Consider the following 9,676-nt stretch of genomic DNA (forward strand, 5'->3'; position numbering starts at 1 on the left):
ATGCAATTAATATCAAGTAAAATAGAAGTAAACCATCCATTCAACACGACAGGTGTTCAAACAAAACCATAGTTTCAAAATGTAGCGGAAGCATAGTAAATAATCCAGTAGTAGTTAACAATTTTAAGTGTCATAATAGTTCAACAGAAAAGCCACGATCCTTGTCCACAACGACCCGCTTCTCCAGTGCAAGCTCCAAGTACCTAACGATCTGCAAGGCATGTAACAGAATGATCAACAAACTAGTTGAGCGAGTTCACAGAAAGTAAATGCGTAATAGTAAGTTCGTTCGTAACAGGTGGCTCTACTGGGCCGATTGTATGTTCTATTGGTGGTGGTGTTCCACGTTGTATAACCACTAGACTACTCGTAGCTATAGGTATCCTTCACAACCGAGGATAGTGATCAATGTAAGTAAAGTATCCTGCACATCCGAGGATAGTGATCAGTGTATGTATCCTTCACAACCGAGGATAGTGATCAGTATAGGTATCCTTCACATCCGAGGATAGTGATCAGTATAAGTATCCTTCACATCCGAGGATAGTAATGTGGTAGTCCAGTCATAGTGTCAGTAGCATATCTATTCAAACTTATCCTTTCAATCCCATTCCCAACACCCCGGGAATCCCATGCCTTGGTAAGAGTGTGAACTCACCTTGGGTTTGCTCGGTATGCTAACTTAAGTACTCACAAGAAATCAATCAAAGCCTAGAGTACGCATTTACACACAGTTAGTTCATGTTGGACAAGTTTCACACGCAATCTATGTCACAAAGTGCATGGCAATTATCATTGTATACTACGTATCAGTTTACCAAATCAGTTTCATGTATCTCATATTTCATAAACAAATCCTTCACCGTTCGTACTAACCATAATTATTTAATAACTCACTTAACCTAGTTAACAAGGTTAACTGGGTTGATATGTGCAATGAAGTCGCATAATTAATAGGGCTAATCCCGCTAACTGAGTAAATAACATAACAGCATTTAAAGACTAACAACGTTACACAATAAACTTCATCGAGTTAATATCTAACGGGATTAACAAGTAACAGTCTAACACAATAAACTTTACAGACTTATATAAGCATTTGGGCCGAAAACATATCTTGGGTCGAAAACACACTTTGGGCCGAAATCACATAGGCCGAAATCAACATGGGCGAAAACCAGTTGGATCGAAAACAGTTATGGCCGAAATCACACTTGGACGAAAACACTTAATGGACCGAATACACTTATTACCGAAAACCATTTGTGGGCCGAAATTACAGTTGGGCCGAAAACACTAATGGGGCGAAAACCAATTTAAGCGGAAACAACACTGGGCCAATTACCACTCTTGGGCCGAAAACACTTTTGTGTTTTCGTTGGGAACAGGGATTTCGTGGGGGGTTTTCATCGGCCAGAATTCATCAACAACAACAGTTACACAACAAGACAAATCATCATCAATCATCATCATCGGCAACAGTTACAACATAGAACCCTAGTCAGATTTCTAGTAGTTTCTACGGTTCGATGTACACGTGATCAATCATCATACTTGACACACTGCATCAACTACTCAATCATCAAAACAATTATTATCAACACTCATGCATCATGAAATCGGAATTTATAACAATCTGTTATCATCAAGAATCCACTCTTAATCATGATCTAATCATTTAGTTCTACTATCCTACCAACCACATAACCAGATCATCGACACTAGCAAGATTATAACCGATCCCTTACATACAAATTCATTCAACTCATAAGATTCACTAAACAGTCTAACGCATGCATACAAACACGAATTTCATTCATAGTTCTAACATTAGTGCCACTAACCGTGATGATAGATCACAAGGTTGATTAGCGGAGAGGATGAAGTCTTGTGGTTGCCGTCGCACGAGTGAGTAAGGTTCTAGGGTTTTCGATTAAACTCTAGTGGTAAGGGTTATAACAGAATATCATAGTTCGCTACTGGGCCAAAAGCCCAGCTTGTTTTCGTTGGGCATTCTTGGACGAAAACACTAATGTGTTTTCACCACTAGGGTGTTTTCGGGTGGGGTATTTCACAAGTAAGGGTTTTCGGCTAAGACTTGATCATTTGAATTGAATATCATAACTCTCATACTCATATATCAATACACAGTATATATATAACACATATATAATTAACATGCATATCACAAATCTATCAACACACTTAATACATACCGTATAACGCATATCAATCACAATACAGTTTAACATGTTACCAAAAGTGTACTGGTCGAAACAAATTAACAACTAACCATTCAATGCGCAATAGATGTGAAAATGAAATGTCGGAAACTCGAGTTGTCACACGCGACGCGTTAAAGTAGCGTAAGCTACCTTAAGGGATCATAATGGGTCGAAAGCACTTAGGATAGGTTTCATTTTAGTATGTAAATTCCTGTTAAGTTTTCAACATGTAGATAACTTATGTTGACTTATAAATTTGCTAAGTCTGTAGATTATATTGATCATGGAGATGCCATCTTTGTGTGTTCTAAATGTGATGCAATGTTATGGGAAGATGAAATGCTTAGGGGAAATCAAAAACGTAAGAAAACATCATATTCTCTTTGTTGTTCAAATGGAGATGTCGAGCTACCACCACCACCTACACCTCCTCCATTACTACGTCATTTATATAAAAGTCATACGTCAGTCTCACAATTTCATGAATAATATTCGAGCATATAACATGATGTTTTCCTTCACATCACTTGCTGGGAAGGTTGACAAAAGCTATCAGAGAGGCAAAGGTCCTTATGTATTTAGACTACAAGGTTAGAATTATTATCGAATGGGTAGTCTACTTCCGGACGATGGGGAAAAACCCAAATTCTCACAGCTTTACATATACTTTCACAAAAAAGAGGCTAACATAAACGTAAACATTAGCATACTTGTACTGTATAACTACAAATGCCATGTTGAACATGAAGTGTTAACACATATGACAAAGTGGTTGGTTTCTAAAGCAACATCAAAATCAATGTGATGATGATGCAACTCTTGAACCACCTGTGTTGATTTTTAAACACGAAGTGATAATACATATGTGATATAACCTCCTGTTTTTTTTTTTGGGTAAAGGGTTACCCCGGTGATTCTATTAAAATGCAACCGCAATTAAGTACAAGTAGTGAGGATGTGTTCCACACTAGTTCATATACAGGACATGCCCCATATATGTAAAACAAAAACAAAACCAAAAACCTATAATACCCCATAACCTAGTCTACTATACATCAAGACTCGACATCTAGTAGACAAACAATGCAAACCACAAACACATAATCTCAACCACCATCATCAAAAATAAAGTGGCCACAAAACCGCAGCCCCTTCAGACGAAACGCAGACAATCTATCCATTCGAGAACTTGGAAGAAGAGGTGCTTGCCCCTGCTTTTGAAGAGAAAGGATGAGTACCCGATGTCATGAATGCACTAGTTTCGTTGTAGACTTCTTCGACCTCCTCCTCATCCGATTCCTGCCCGTCCCTCGAAGGTTTCTTCTCAACCCGACCCACGATGGTACCTCCCTGATTACCAGCCACTCGACCCACCATGGTACCATTACCATCGTCATCTTTAAGACTATCAAAAGGGTTCGACGTTGAAATCTGGTTCGAATTTTTCACAGCCGAATTCGGCTTAGGTTTGGCAACTGGACGATAGACTACTTTAGGTTTTTGATTTTTTATATGAAGTCCTTGAGTAGTAGCTTTCTTCTTTTTAGCACCCACAACCTGAAAATCATCACCCTTTTTTCCATAATCCCCATTCGTAACAACCTGAGGGTTCTTTGGGCACGAACTATCATCATGACCAAAAACACAGCAAGACGAACACCTTAAAGGCTCCCAATCATATTCAATTTTGACTTCCACCTTAGAATAACCATTACCATCTAAAGATGGAATGGCAACAGTGACACTTCTTTTTAATTCAGCCCCCGCCTGCACTTCAATAAGAGCTCTAGCGTAACTACTTCTACCCCAAGATTCAGCACACATCGTAGTAGTATACGTATCCAACATCTTAGGCACCCCTATCTTTGATGCAATCAAACTAAGACCATCCTCGGTATAAGCTGTTAGCGGCACATCGTGCATCTTTACCCACACCGGAATAGCTTTAATATCCTCTTTTTCTAGTTTGATAGAGGGCGACCACATCTTCAAGATAATCGGAACATTCCTTATCATCCATGGCCCATCCTCTAACATTTTATCCATCCCTTCCTTAGTTTTAAACTTAAAGAAAAAGAAGCCATTCGCATTCATCATCAATCTAGCCAGACCATACTTAACCCAATTGTTCTTAGCAAAGTAATCCACCACCGGAAACGCTAGCCGTTTACCCAAGAAATACCCATAGAGAGTGTTTGCATACCTGTCCGTGACTTGCTTAACCGAAGCCAACGGAATAACAACATCAGCTCCATCAACAACCTCAGAAGACTCCAACTCCCTAAAGTTCACCGTCACCTTCTCCTTCGAGTTCTTTACTGCATTTGCAAATGATAACGGTTCCGTTGTCGCTGAAGGTTGCAAATTCCCATGACCTGCCAGAGCAGCAGCATTGAATTCCAATCTTTGCGCATATCTCTTGGTAGCTTGTTTAATCCCTTCCCAATCAGAAACCCTAGTTGCTGACCGCAGGTTTTCAGCTTCAATTGGAACTGAATTCTTAACCAATTCATCAATCATGTTAACATTACGAGGTTCAGTTTGAGCCGAGAGATCGTCAATGATTTTAAACCTTGCTGCAATTTCTTCAAACGTTGCCCTCGGTGTCGCATGAATATCCTGTTGCTTACCACCCGAGCCGGTTAGATCATCCATCCCAAAAATAAATTCGTACAAGATCAACCACTAATCAAATGTAGCGCAGACTGATTAAACTCTAATATGTATGCCGTCTTGAATTAGACAAAAGAAGGTTAACAAAAGAAACCCTAGCAGCCGTAATAGTCACCTCGGTCAATGGAACAAAGAATCAGTCAAAGAAAAATAATGAATCCTCGTAAAACACAAACTGCCTTTGACTAACAGGAAACCCTAGCAGCCGTAATGGACAACCTCAAACAAGGGAACACGAAACAGACAAAGAAATTAATTGTCTTTGTCAGCCCCACTTGGATACGGAACCCTAGTCAAAGTTAAAGAAAAACAGCCGCTAACTTCAAGAAAAGAACGGATCCCAAGAACACAAAACCCTTATCTTAATACTTGATTGATTAGCGCCTGTGAAAGTAGATTCGTGAACACTAATCGGAGATGAGACCAGGATTGATTCCTAGGGTTTCTTTGTCGCCGATTTCGCCCAGAGCCCCTCAACTCAGTTAGCAAATGAAATGAAGGCAAAGTATCCGCGATATAACCTCCTGTTATGTTCACAGTAGATGAGAGCTTAATGAAATTAGAAAAACAAATCTTTTAAGTAAGTTTTTTTTATTAAAAAAGCTTCAACTTGTATTATATGCAGAAGCTCCGATTTAAATAATGTTTTTAACATGTTAAATTGATTTTTTATGATATATTTAACATGTTAAAAATATTTTTTTTCAGAATTCTTTTCGGAGCTTTTACATATAAGGACGTGTCAAAGCCATTCTAAAAAAAATTTGTAAATTTTTTTTATTTTTTTAGAACTCTTTTTAAGCATTTTTTTAGATTTTGAATTTTTTTTATTTAAAAAGGTTTGCATGTATTTATATGAAGAAGGTCGAATTTTTTTTCTGAAAAAAGTAATTTTTAACATGTTAAATTGTTTTTATGGTATATTTAACATGCTAAAAATATTTTTTTTTTCAAAATCCTTTTCTAAGCTTTTGTATATAAGGATGTGTCAAAGCTATTCTAATAAAAAAAAAACTTATTTTTGTGAGACTTTCATGGATTCCATATATGTTGCAAAGTGCTAAAAGTAGCATGTTAACATATACTTTCACAAAAAAGAGGCTAACATAAACATAAGCATTAGCATACTTGTACTATATAACTACAAATGCCATGTTGAACATGAAGTGTTAATACATATAACAACCTGGTTGGTTTCTATAGCAACATCAAAATCAATGTGATGATGATGCAACTCTTGAACCACCTGTGTTGAATTTTAAACACGAAGTAATAATACATATGTGATATGACCTGATGCTCTGTTCACAATAGATGAGAGATTAATGAAATTAGAAAAACAAATCTTTTATGTAAGATTTTTAAACTAAAAAGCTTCTACATGTATTATATGCAGAAGCTCTGATTTAAATAATATTTTTAACTTGTTAAATTGAATTTTTATGATATATTTAACATGTTAAAAATAATTTTTTTTCAGAATTCTATTCTTTTCGGAGCTTTTAAATATAAGGACATGTTAAACCCATTCTAAAAAATATTTTTGTAAATTTTTTTTATCTTTTTAAGCATTTTTTTTAGATTTTGATTTTTTTTTATTTAAAAAGGTTTCCATGTATTTATATGAAGAAGCTCAGATTTTTTTCTGAAAAAGGTAATTTTTAACATGTTAAATTGTTTTTATGATATATTTAACATGTTAAAAATATTTTTTTTTCAATATTCTTTTCTAAGCTTTTGTATATAAGGATGTGTCAAAGCTATTCTAATAAAAAACTTATTTTTGTGAGACTTTCATCGATTCCATATATGTTGCAAAGCGCTAAAAGTAGCATGTTAACATATACTTTCACAAAAAAGAGGCTAACATAAACATAAGCATTAGTATACTTGTACTGTATAACTGCAAATGCCATGTTGAACATGAAGTGTTAATACATATGACAACCTGGTTGTTTTCTAAAGCAACATCAAAATCAATGTGATGATGCAACTCTTGAACCACATGTGTTGATTTTTAAACACGAAGTGATAATACATATGTGATATGACCTCCTGTTCTATTCACAATAGATGAGAGCTTAATGAAATTAGAAAAACAAATCTTTTAAGTAAGATTTTTTTATTAAAAAAGCTTCTACTTGTATTATATGCAGAAGCTCCGATTTAAATAATTTTTTTAACATGTTAAATTGAATTTTTATGATATATTTAACATGTTAAAAATATTTTTTTTCAGAATTCTTTTCGGAGCTTTTACATATAAGGACGTGTCAAAGCCATTCTAAAAAATATTTTTGTAAATTTTTTTTACCTTTTTTTAAACTCATTTTAAGCCTTTTTTTAGATTTTGAATTTTTTTAATTTAAAAAGGTTTACATGTATTTATATGAAGAAGCTCGGATTTTTTTTTTTTGAAAAAAAAAGTAATTTTTAACATGTTCAATTGTTTTTATGATATATTTAACATGTTAAAAATATTTTTTTTTAATTCTTTTCTAAGCTTTTGTATATAAGGATGTGTCAAAGCTATTCTAATAAAAAACTTATTTTTGTGATTTTTTATCTTTTTTAAACTGTTTTTAGCATTTTAATAGGTTTCTATTTTTTTTAATTAAAGGCTTCTACATGTATACAATAACAATAACAATAACAATAACAATAACAATAACAATAACAATAACAATAACAATAACAATAACAATAACAATAACAATAACAATAACAATAACAATAATAATAATAATAATAATATTTATAAGATATAAAAAAAATTAATACCTTCTTCAAATTGACTTGCTCCTGCTATGGGATTATCATTCATTTCATCCATTTTGTTAGTGCATACATCTGTCGACTTCGTCTTGTATCGAGTCTTAAATTGCATTGTATAGATCAGGGCACGTTTTTCGAGAAAATAGGAAAAGTTAGTGAGTTTAATGCTGATTTCGCTCCTAGAGTCATATGTAGTGATTTCGCCCGAAATCACAAGTTGTGATTTCACTCCTGTTGATCTGTGTCATCTCGGGCGAAATCAGAGCCCTATATATAGGGTCATTATGAGCGAAATCAGTAATGAAGTTCTTGTATTCCATACCGAACTGCTGCCGGTGTGAAGACTGAGTGTAATTGCTGTCAAATCAATACAATCAGTAGTTAAAGTGAAGAATCAGCTATTTCTACGTCAATTACTTGTTTTCCGCACCTGCAATTGATCAAAACTCCTCTGAACGACTCATTCGGGTCAGCATTACGATCCTACAAGTGGTATCAGAGCTTAGGAGGAGGAGTTCTGCAGAGATTAGCTGGAATTCATCAAGTTCTCTTACTTCTACACTTTCTTTTATCAGTACAGAGAGTTTTACCTATCAAAACCTACTCAAAATTTCACAGACTATAGATAATTGGACATGAACAAACCCTTGAAAATATCATGGCTAAAATCGGACTAAAAATGGACAAAATAGCCTCCGAGCTGATTTCGCTCGAACGGACATTCTTTGATTTCGCTCGAAACCGTCTAATTTCGCTCCAAAATTGTTGTTAATTTCGCTCCAAGCTGACAAGCCAGTGATTTCGCTCCAAATTATGTTCTGATTTCGCTCCAGAAGTCTCAAACATCTGATTTCGCTCCAAGCTACAAGTTCTGATTTCGCTCCTGTGCAATCATCTGATTTCGCTCGAGACTGCAATTTGGGATTTCGTTTGAAGCTGTTATTTGTTAATTTCGCTCGAAAGCTACTATTTTTGAAAAACGTGCTGCCGAATCATGGATAACAATTTCTACAACGCGTTTGCGACTCCGTCTACTCCAGCTGTCATTGCTCAAGCCATGAATTTGGAAAATGAGACAGGAACTACACAAAAGCCCCCAAAACTGATGTGTATCGAAGAATACTACGGGTGGAAAGACAGATTCGAAAACTGGGTTCAGGCAAACCATCTTAGGTCTTGGGAATGTATTCTAAAGAAGTATGTGTTACCACGCACAGATTTGCAGGTTATCAAAGAGCTATCAGAATTTTCTGATCAAGAACGGAATATGTACAAAGCCGAAAAGATGATGATCAGCCTGCTTCAGCAAGCCATCAAAGAAGACATTTTCATATTGCTTCAGCATGACAAAACATCAAAATCAATTTGGGATGCTCTTCGTATGAAATTTGAGGGTAGTGAGAACATGATTAAGAGCAAGAAGGCGTTGCTCAAGAAAGAGTTTGATTTGTTCAGTAGTTTACCGGGAGAGGACACGAAGAAGCTGATTGAACGTTACTGCCACTTAGTGCGATCCATGTCAATGCTGAGTATTACAAAAGATCATGAAGAGTGGGTAGACAAGTTAGCCGATGCGTTACCGCAGAAAGAGTGGGGAACTTACTTGATGATTCTGAAGAATACCGGGGTTTATGATGGGTTAACGATTTCTCAGTTTATTGAAAAGATTGAAAGTCAGGATCTGGAACAACAAAAGGTCGCGAGGATGAATAGTCCAAGTGGTCAACAAGATGTAAAGATGTATTAAAAAAGTAGTGTTCCGGAAGCTGAGAGAAGTCCGAAAATCCAGACTGCTTTTAGTGCTGGGGATTCAACAGAAAAGGATGATCAGGGTTCAAACAAAAGTAGCAGTGGATTCTCTTCATTTCCAAGTGTTAATCCAAAGGAGTCTACTACAAGTTTCCATTCTCAGAGCACAAAGACAGGAAATGGTTATGTGATCCAGTGCAACATTGCTTTGAATCTTCCAGAGGGTCAAAGTTTTTTTGAAGAAACTGCTAAGG

Source organism: Helianthus annuus, chromosome 16 (assembly GCF_002127325.2).
Source record: "Helianthus annuus cultivar XRQ/B chromosome 16, HanXRQr2.0-SUNRISE, whole genome shotgun sequence".
Classification (NCBI taxonomy): Eukaryota; Viridiplantae; Streptophyta; class Magnoliopsida; order Asterales; family Asteraceae; genus Helianthus; species Helianthus annuus.